Here is an 11,443-nt window from a genome sequence, read left to right as displayed (position 1 = left end):
GGATCATAGGTAAGTTTGCCTGTCACTAACTGACACATTGCAGAAAACCAGCCTGTCTGAGTAAGGGACATACCAATGACAAGTCTGTATTGCACCATTTTGTAGGTGATTCTTCAATTTAAAACAGGGGACAGTGTTACATGTGTTACATGTGTTTTATTGGTAGAAGTGAGTGAATTGTGCTATTTACAGTGATGGGAGTTGTAAGGGTGGGGGATCCTGAAAACCAACATGGTGGCAGCCTTGTTGGTAGTATTGATGGGTCCATTTCGTCGAACAGTACTTCAAATTGCCCTCAGCTAAGTGTTGTTGGGGAATGGGTGGGATGGTTGCATTGCATTTGTAGCAGAGTCCATTGTTGGAGGGGGCCTTGTTCTTAGCTGGGTTTCCAGTGCCATATCTTGGCCTAAGAGTACGTTTGGGCGCCTGCTGTGGAGCTTCTTGGGGTGACATGGTTGGCCCTTGGGTTTCCTGGGAGGGTAGTTCCTGGGATGTTTCTGCTGCCTGGGTCATCTGATGCTGGTTGTCCAGGGCTGTTGTGGGGGCCTCTTGTCTGGTGTGGGTGTCAGACTGTTTTTTGACCAACTGCAGCAGTGCTCCTGCTATGGTGGCCATTGTGGCATTGTCCTCTTTCCACTGCTCCATGGCCTGTTGGTGTTGTTCCTGCTGCATCCTCTGACTTTGCTCCAGGGTGTACACAATCTGTGCCAACCTGTCTTGGGTATGTTGGTAGGCCCCTAATACCTCTAAAATAACGTCCTGGGTTGCTGCATCCATCCTGTGGCCTCCCCCGTGGCCCAATGAGACCCTTTCACTTGCCCTAGTCCCCCTGTGCCTGTGTCCCCTGCACAGGTCTGGCAGTACCACTTGTACTAGGGCCTTCGCCTTCCTGCATGTTGGGAGTGGGAGACTGTGGCCTCTATACCTGTGTTCTACCAGTCTGTGCCCTGGGTACACTGGTGTAGGTACGCCTGCCAAGGGCTGCTGGTCTTGACTGGGTGGTAGGGGTGACAGTGGTTTCCTAGGTGGGGCTGCTGCATGGTGAGAGTCCAGGACTGTGTGAGGGGCCTGCCTGCTCACCCGTGTCCAGGGATCCTTTGCCAGTGTCTTGTGAGGTGCCTCTGTCTCCCTGGAGGGCAGTGGCACACCTTGTCCCGTCCGTTAGGGTTGCATGGGTGCTGGTGCCTGTTGTGTTGGGGGACATAGACATGTCTGTTACATATGCATGAAGGTTTGAGGTGTACAGGACTGGGCTATTTTGTGCTGGTGTTACTTTCAGTGGCCTTCCAGGGTGCCTTTGTGAGGTTGACATTGCATTTAGCACCAGTGTGGGGTTGCATTGTGGTGGGGGGTATTGTTCCATTGTGGGTACGTGCAGGGGTGGGTGGCTGTGAACAGCAGGAGTGATGTGGGCCTGTCAGTGAGTTTGAGGTCATGCAGGGGGGTGGATGTAGTGGGTAATGGCTGGATGGGGTGTAGGTCCAGGTGGGTGTGGGTGGGGTGGGGTGGTGCATGCATTGCAGGTGTGGTGGATATGGAGTAATTGTAGATGACTTACCCGAGTCCATTCCTCCAGTGAGTCCTGTGAGTCCCTCTGGGTTTAGGATGGCCAGTACCTTTATCTCCCAGTCGGTGTAGCCGGGTGGTGTTGGTGGCGGTCCTCCCCCAGTCTTTTGCAGTGCGATGTGGTGCCTGGATGCCATGCCCCGGACCTTCCCCTGAACGTCATTCCATCTCTTCCAGATGTCCTCCCTGGTGCGTGGATGGTGTCACACTGCATTCACCCTGTTCACAATGGTCTGCCACAGCTCCAATTTCCGGCCGATGGGTGTGTGCTGCACCTCGGACCCGAAGATTTGTGGCTCCACCTTCAATATCTTGTCCACCATGGTCCTTAACTCCCTTTCGGTGAAGCGTGGATTTTTGGGCGGGGACATGGTGAGTGTGGTGAATGGTGTCGGGACTGGGAACGAGGTAAGGGTGCTCTTCTGTGGGTCAGTGTGCGTTCCCCGTCTGGCTCTGGTGCTCTCTGTCTTCTTGTCCTGCTTTCATTGCAAGGGATTGTGGGGTGTGTCTGGGGGTGTTTTATGGGGTTCTGGATATGTGTCAGGTGTGTGGGTCAGATGCCTATCCAATGTGTGCACTTCTTGCTGTGAGTCCACTTGCTGTCCGTGTCGGTCGCAGCCGCCAATGGTCGTCCGGCCTCCATTGTCCGCCGAGGTGATTTGTGCATCATTATTTGGAGGGCGGGATGTGGGTGTGCTTGGCGGTGGCGGGGTGGGGTGGTCCGAGATTCCCACCGACAGAGTCATGGTGGGGAGTGGTGGTCTGGGGATTTTTGGCGGGGTTGGATTTTTCATTCATTATATGGCGGGTTTCCATTCACCACCAACGGCGGGATTCTGTTCACCGCCGACACGGCGGTTGGCGGTCTTTCCCGCTGTGTTCATAATGACTGCCTTAATGTCTCCATATATGCTTAAATCTGAAATTTCACTATTGTTGGTGACCTAAACTTTCATCTCAAGAACATCGACCATCCCAACACTATTGCTTTAATCGACACATAAAAAATTGTAGTATTAGAGCAGGCTTTGACATCTTCTACATCAGGCTGGGTACATTCTTGATCCTATTTTTTCCAGTCTGGTTTATCTTTAGTTCTTCAAACATTTTCCTCTTATTTGGACCTATCACTTTGCTGTACCTCACACAACCAAACTCAAATTCTTCTCCTCTGGTTTCTCTGTATTTCTTAATTCAATCTCAACAGTGTACTCTCAGTAGCCCCTGCACTTTTCTTCACTGATATAACACTAGCTCAGGAGACCTTCAGTTAATGGATCATTTTTTATTCTATTGTTTCACTGAAACAACTTCACTCTCATCGGAAGACCACTTCACTGCTGTTATTTGCTGTGAAACTTTGTTAAGCTAAATGCCACTGTCTTGGAGGAATCATATAGCAATGATGTCAAAAGGGCTTGTTGGGCATCTGTTAGACCTGAGAGCCTTAGGGTGGTCTTCCCCCAAATTTTGTGCCTGCCTCCCTCCCTCCATTTTTCTGACCTAATTTTTGCTTGTGTTAGGACTCCGTGCACTTTACCACTACTGACCAGTGTTAAAGTGATTGTGCTCTCCCCCCTAAACATGGTAATATTGGCTCATACCCAACTGACATATTTAATTTACTTGTACGTCCCTTGTAAAGTGGTATATCATATACCCAGGGCCTGTAAATTTAATGTTAGTAGTGGGCCTGCAGCACTGATGCCACTAAACAAGTAGCCTTTCAAGTGTCTCAGGCCTGCCATTGCAAGGCCTATGTGTACAGTTTACTACCACCTCAACTTGGCATTTAAAACCCCTTGCCAACCCTTAAACTCCAATTTTATTACATTTGTCACCCCTGGGTAGCCCATAGGGCAGAGTGCTGTGTAAGTAAAATTCAGGACATGTAGTTTTCCGTTTTACTTGGCCTGGTATGTGAAAAACTCCCAATGGTGTTTTTCACAACTGTGAGGACTACTCCTCTCATAGGCCAACATTAGGAATTCCTTAATACACTTTAAAGCTGTAATTCCTAATCAGAAAGTAGTAGCTGGATCATGTTTCATATAATTGGAATAGTAATGATATATCCTCTTTACTGGTACAGTAAGATTTAACAGTACTATTTTAGAAATGACACTTTTATAAGTGGACATTTATCTGCTCCTACAGCTGTGTGTGCCTGTATCCTGTCTCCAATACAAGTCTTGGATGGGTGACAGCTACATTTTGTTCATTCCCTCTAGACGGTCACAAACAGGGGAAGGTTAGGTGTGTCTGAGCACTCATCTGCATTCTGATTGCTCTTCCTGGGCAGGATGGTTGGAAGGGGAGCTGGCACTTATACCTGAATAGGGAGTGCCTGTCCCCGCACAAAGGGCTGATTCTTGCCTACTGATAGCCTGGAGCCAGGGATTGGAAGAAAGGGCCTCTGTACACTTTAAAGACCTGTCTTTGAAGCTTCCTCTACTTCAAATGCACACCTGGGTATAAGTAGTGGGTCTCTAACCCCACCAAATCAGACATTTCTGGACCTAAATCTTGACTCTGTCAGAAGAACTGCTGTGCTGTAGCAAGGATTGATACTCTGTTAGACTGCTGCCCTGGAAGATTGTTTTTTTTTGCTGTGCTGCCATGCTATCTGTTGCTCTCTCACCATGCTGAGGGAAAGTTGGACTCTGCCTTGCACCACAAGTGATCTCCAAGGGCTTATTGGCTTGCCTCCTTTTGTTTGAAACTCAGAGATATCAAGTCTCTACCCCTGCTTCTGTACCTGGTTCACTTTAAGTGGACCCAGGTACTTGCATCACTGAAATTGACGCATGTCATGTCTGTGTGTAGCAGAACCAGTACATAGACCTGGTTGCAGGAGTAGAATAGTGAATTGCTTTTGGAGCCAACACATTGTCTTGAGAGCCCAACACATCAGAGCCTCGCTTCGGTGCCACAGCAGTCTGTGGATCGCTCGACTACATGGAAGAACTCAGCACATCGCACTTCAGAACCAATGCATCACAGCTCCAGTGCTTATCTTCCAGTGCATCGCCAGCACTGCATGGGATAGATCAACACATCACCCCTTCCACATGAGGACCTGTTTGACGCATTTTACCACATATCTCACTGTAGCGACTAGGAGAGGTACTTTGTTCCCCAAGGCCTGCGTGGGTCCTGTCACGGTCAACCCGAACTTTGACTTTGTTCTGGTCCAGTGTGACCTAAAGTAACCCCTAGGAGCCCTATTTGCTTCTAAGCACTATTGTGCATTTATTCTTTAAAGACTTGGATTTATTTTGCTTTGGTCTCATTTTATTTTTTCAATCATAATCTATTTTTCTAATCTGGTGTGGAGTCTTTTTGTGGTGTTTTTACTGTGTTGCTAGTTAGTACACAAATACTTTACATATTGCCTTCTAAGTTAAGCCTGCCTGCTCCGTGCCAAGGTACCAGAGGGTGAGCACAGAATAATTTGGATTGTGTTGTGATTTACCATGACTAGGATTGTGGCCCCTTCTTGGACAGGATACATACCTCTGCCAACTTGGCAGCTGTAGAAAACTGTGCTCATTCCAGATGCCACCCCACTTTTTACCCCCATCTAGATAACTGATGCTGTAGTTTTTTGATCTTAAAATGCTCTGAGGCCTGCTAAGTGACCTTAGTGCCAATGTTCTTACCCTTAAAATGTACTGTAAGGTCTTAGTGAATGTTACCAGTGGTACCCAGGTCAGGCATGGTAAATGGGTCACCAGGACTGCAGCACTGATTGTGCTACCCTGCTTGGCCTGAGTGAAAGCAAAACCTGCAGTGCTGGCGTGTCAGCCTGCATGAGCAGTGTGCCTGTCTGAGTTTGACTGTGCCCACTCCAAGTGCAGGAAGAGTCCTTTCATTGCCCATACCAAAGGTCACTCACCTCCTAAGGCAGGCTTCCTGTAGCCCAGGAGGCAGGGTGCACTGTGTTATGAGTGAAGACATATATGCACAAGCATATATGACCCTGTGGTACCATTTAAAATGTAATGCTACCACAAGAGGATGGTGATCATTAGGATAACATAAGCTGGAACCCGGGCAACTCATAGATGTCCATCTTCATGATGACCCAACAGATTTCTCCCATGTTTGGTGTCAAACACTGTGCTATTTAACCCTGACCATGATTCTGGTGCCCAGGATTAGCTAGCATGTACACTGGTGGCATCCTTAGAGGATGGCCACCAAGTTTCCAGCTTTATCTTGCCTAGGCAGGCTTCCCTGAGTCATTTGCTCCCATGGCAAGAGTCTGCCCTCCTGCTGGTTGTGCTAACACTTCCCCAAGGTCAGAGACAAAGGACCTGGGCAGGGAGAAGGTCACACCTCTGCCCTCCCGGATGGCTAGATTACAATAATCAATTTGATGAGCCTCAAAGCCTTGCACCACCCTTGAAATGTAATCGCTTGTCCCCCCACTCAGACAAAGCCCTTCCCATCCTGTCCAGGCTGACAGGCTGAAACATTAGTTATTCAGGTGGCATACACCTCCAAAGGTTAGCCACACCTATAGGGTGGGGTAGGAGGTCTGTACAGCCATGTTGGAAACCCTGAATTAGTGGGTTCTGGGGAGAAAAGTGACATACAGTCACAGGACTTTGTTACCTCAGGGGCAGGCACCTGTAGCCCATTGGCTACTGTTCCTCACACCCTTAATGTCCCCTAAACTAGGCTTTAAGGGGCTCACCTGGCACCAGAACCTCAGTTCTGACTTTGAATCTGAGAAGAGGCACAGAGAAGACACTATCACTGTCAACAGGAATTTGGACTCATCTGCAGGGCAAAGAGAGGACACTTAAGGGTCCTGAGGAGTCCATGTACTGGAACTGTATGTTCAACATGTGCCTGTGGCAAAAGCTTGTGGACTCCAGTTGATGCCAGAAACTGAAAGCAGACTCCCCTGACTGTTGGAACCAGTCACCTGCAAAAGAATCATCATACTGTTTCACAAGAAGGGCAACCCATTGGGCCCCTCTTGATTGAGCCCAAAGAAAATCAGGGACCCGCACCCCAGGATTTTTAGCAAGACTCACAGCATGTTTTAAGAAGCTACACCAGTCCTGTCAACCTCCAGCCAACGAAGTACCTGTGGATTACTTTTGCCCCTGCCAAGGCCTGTTAATCACCAGCCCGGTAACGGGCCCATCCCTGGATGTCACCAAATCCAGAGCAACTCCCATCAATAGTGGCCAACGTCTTTAACAGCCCCACTGCTGAGATCCTGCATCTTGAAAAATGCAACTTTGACTAAGTAGCAAAGCAACTTTGACGTGACCCTCCTGTGATTGATAACTGTAAGGCCCCCTCTGCACCCAGAGCTGTCCGACATGGTGGTGAAGTGCCAGCTGTGGAATGCAGGTCCTGGGACCCCAAAGGCCTCTGCTTTGCGAGGGTAGATTGTAACTCAAGGGGTCATTCTGACCCCGGCGGCCAGCGGTTGCCGCCCGCCTGGCGGGAACCGCCATTTGGCCGCACCGCGGTCAAAAGACCGCGGGTGCCACCAAGGTAGCGCCCGCCGGGCCGGCGGGAAGGAGGCCTGCAACACTGAAGCCGGCTCCGAATGGAGCCGGCGGTGTTGCAGGCGTGCGACGGGTGCAGTTGCACCCGTCGCGCTTTTCACTGTCTGCTAGGCAGACAGTGAAAAGCATGCTGGGGCCCTGTTAGTGCCCCTGCACTGCCCATGCCAGTGGCCCCTAGACACCCGTTACCGCCAGCCTCTTCCTGGCAGTGACAACCGCCAGAAACAGGCTGGCGGTAAGGGGGTCAGAATCCCCATGGCGGCGCTGCTTGCAGCGCCGCCATGGCGGATTCGCCCAGCCGGGGGTAAACCGGCGGGAAACCGGCGGAAACCGCCGGCCCCGGTTTTCTGACCGCAGCTTTACCGCCGCGGGTAGAATGGGCAAGGAAGCACCGCCAGCCAGTTGGCGGTGCTTCCGTCATTCGCGGCCCTGGCGGTCAAGTCGGAATGACCCCCTCAATCTCCAAGTGTGGTTATCTTTGACTGACAGCACTCGCAGTTCCCAATCTTTTCTACAGACAGCATGGCTACCTCTGCACCTGGACTCTCTGGGTAAGATAAAAAAGCACTGTCTATAGAAACTTGGTTTATTGACCCCTTAGACCTTAAGTCCAGGTGGGTTCCACAGAACTCACCCCCCAAGTGACCCATTGCATATTGTACTTTCTCACTTTGGCTTGAATGGTATTCATTTCAGAACTAAAAGTGCTTCTATTTTTAAACACTTTAAAAGTCCACAACTCCTGTTGTATGTAAGATACAAAGTTCATTTTAGTGTCTAGAGTAAGATAAAAATCTAGTTAACTTTTCAAAATTGGTGTTAGATTTCTTTCAAGTTGTGTCCATTACTTATCGTCCATGTTGGAGTTGTGAAATGCTTTACACATGTTCCTCTTACTTGTCTTTGCCACTCTTCCAGGACTGAGATAAGGTTTACTGGTGTGAACCAGAAGTCCACTTCTGGGCAATGTTTTAGTATTATGAGGCAAGAAGCCCCTGTTATACCACATGATACTGCCACCCTGCTACAACAGCCAACAAAAATTACCAACGTGGCCTCTTTTGCTTCCGCTTCACCTACTATGCTAAGAGAATAGAATCATTTAGCAGTCCTTCTTTCAAAATATTTTCAGTGGTGAAACTCTTCTATACCCTTTTGCTTTCCTAATGTTACAGCTCCATTGCAGGATCTGTGGTCAAAACATTTCTCATGTTTAAGACAAAATATATTTATTTAAAGCAAGCTTCTCCAAACAACTCATTGTGGGTTCTTTGGCCTTTGCTCTTCTATCTATCCCTTTACTGACATCTCTCTCAAAATCTCTGTTCAATACCATGAGGATATTTGACCATCTCACACCTCCATTAAACCTGGATCACTCTGAATTCCTGTCCCCTTCACCTATTTTCCCTACAAATCAGGATTCTTTCCCTCGTCAAACAGAGGTGTGTAATTTATCCTTAAGGTTGGTTATGGATTTGCACGGTGCAAACCTGCTGTAGTTGTTCTTTTATGCCAGAACCTGATGGCAGACCCTAATATTTAAAGTAACCATTGTCCTATCTGTTTTTTTTTTTTTTTTACCTCACCCCACAAAAATTCTGGAGAAAATTGTCAATCAACTGTCAGTTTAACTTGAATGAGTTATGCTGTTAGGTCTCGCCTAATCATGTTTCAGCCTGCAACATAATGCTGACACTTCTTTAATGGCCATTACTGAAGATCTTGCAGCTTTTCTGGACAAGGGTGGGTTGGTCACAGTGGTATGATTAGCTTTGGCTGTAGCCCTTGACACAGTCTTTCATACTACTCTCATTACACAGCTTTCCCCAAGAGAATTTTTGCACTTGTGTGAAATGTGTTGCCAAGTGGATTAAAACGAACGGTCCTAAGCTTAATAGCAACACGCCTGAAGTCCTCCCAATTGGTAGTCAGTCTTCCAGCTGGCCTTCATTGTGGTGTACCTCGGAGAATGGTCATACATCTATCTCTCCGACCACCACAAAGAATCGAGGCTTACTTTTATTGCAATCTGTACTCCTCCTCTCAGGTATGTCAGATTACTTCAACCTGTTTTCTAATAATTAGCATGTAATACAAACTACAACTGGCAAATTTTGCATGCAACACGGTGTTAAAATATTTATTCACTTTCTGACCTGTTTATGGGAATATCCTCTACTTGGACATCCCCGAATATCTCTTATGCTCTATCTTCAGTCCTTTTAAAAATGCAGCTGCTCATCTAAATCTTAGTCTTCCCATTCATATTTCATTAGTCATCGCATTTTAAATTACACCATTATAGTTCACACACTTTGGGAATTGTACGTTATGATTGTTTTGCAAAATTCACGAAATTACGCCACTATGGGCCAGATGTAGCAAACAAAAAATTTGCGACTCGCATTTTGCAAGTTGATGCGACTCGCAAAATGCGACTCGCAAATTGGAATGCAGGCAAAAAAAACGTGCCGAAATAGCGACTCGCACCCGGACTCGCAACGCAGTGTGCGAGTCCGCCGATTGCGAGGTTGCTTTTTGCGAGTGTGCAATTAGCGAGTAGATGTCGCAAATTGCGATTAACCTGTAAATTGATTACAGGTGCAGCAGAACACTCCAGAAACCACTCCAGAACACTCTGGAAACACTTCCTGGCACATGATGATGACATCACAGCCAGGAAGTTTACTAATACACCTGGGAGGAGGGAGGACCACACCCTTTTATAACTGCCGAACTACACACAGGTCAAACAGCAGCTGCCATGGAGGGAACACCAAGGAAGAGGAAGATTAAATTCTCTGAGAGGGAGCTGGAGGTGCTGACAGACGAATGCTGTCAGCACTATGATGACTTGTTTGGTAAATCAGCCCTCAATGTTCCTGAAGCCACCAAGAAACAGCTGTGGCAGGACATACAGGACAAGATAAATTCCCTGGGGGTGAGCCATAGGACCATAGACGACATAAAGAAAAGGTGGTATGACCTCCGCTCCCGGACCAAGGAGAGGGTGGCTGAAAGGCTCTGGGAGATGAGAGGCACAGGAGGGGGACCATCGTCTGTGCCACCACCCACACCCCTGGAAGAAAGGGTGGAGGAAACCTTGGAGCAGGAGGCAGTGTCTGGATTTGGGGACCTGGACACCTCAGAGCCCAGCACATCAACCGGTGAGTACCATGTGATATGCCTGTACCCCTATCAATGCCATACCCCCACCCACCATGTACACAGGGGCATGCACAACCAAGATAGCTCCATTTCAGGGTAGCAAATGCCAGAATGACGCATTATGGTAAATGTAGTCAAGTAGGCAGTTCATAGGCAAATGTTTATTATGAAGTGTGCAATAGATAGTAGACACTGACAGTCTGTTCCCCATGTCCCACAGGTCTCCAAAAAGACACCACCACTACTCCAAGCAGCCAGCCCCATGAGGACACCTCAGGACCCGCCAGCACCCCCACCTGCACGGTCAACAGCATCCCTGAAGTAGCCACACCTGCTGCAACAATATCACAAGAGGCTGCCCCAGCAACAGGCAGGGATGAGACAGGTGAAAGCACAGGGCAGCCACCGCTGCGCAGGCGTCGCAGGTCCATTACATCAGGGCTGCAGTCTGCATCCGGGCTACTTCCTCCCAGCACCAGTGAGGCACATCTGCTGCATGGTCAGCGCCTACAAAATCGAATTTTAGGGAGGATTAGTGGTGTGCTGCACCGCTTTGTGCGCAATAACCATGCCAGCATGCAGCACCTGAACTCAAGGATGGACATGATCTGCAATAACACTGGGGACCTTGCCCTTGCCATGAGGGAACTGGCGGGAGGACTACTGGCCCAGGCCGAGGGTGGGCGGCGCAGGGACCGTCAGCTCCTGCACAGACTGGACAGGATGGCCACATCCATCGGCAGGCTCGCCATGAACACCACAGGCCTGTCGAGGAGGACAGTTGTGCTGCAGGTGGAAATGGGCCATTTTGCTGGGGATGTGGCAAGGGGCCTGGGACGTCTGACCCACATCATAGACATGATGGACACACGGAATATGTCGAGGGGCACAGGAGAAACACCCCAGGACAGTGGGGAGGGCTCGACAGTGAGCAGTGTCTCTGTCACTGACAGCAGGGTGCTCAGGAGTAGCAGGCAGAGCACCACGGAAGCACCAGGGAGCAGCCAGGCTGGCAGGAGGGGCAGAAGGTCTTAGAGATCACCCTGGACCATAAGAAGTGGCACATGAGGTCAATGTGCCACATGCCTGGTTTGCATTTTCATGCCCATGGACATTCCGTACTTGTAAATAGTTTCATTAATGCACTAAAAAAACAGTTATTTTTGTTCCAC

This window comes from Pleurodeles waltl, chromosome 9 (assembly GCF_031143425.1).
Source record: "Pleurodeles waltl isolate 20211129_DDA chromosome 9, aPleWal1.hap1.20221129, whole genome shotgun sequence".
NCBI lineage: Eukaryota > Metazoa > Chordata > Amphibia > Caudata > Salamandridae > Pleurodeles > Pleurodeles waltl.
Note: the sequence above shows the minus strand (reverse complement) of the source record.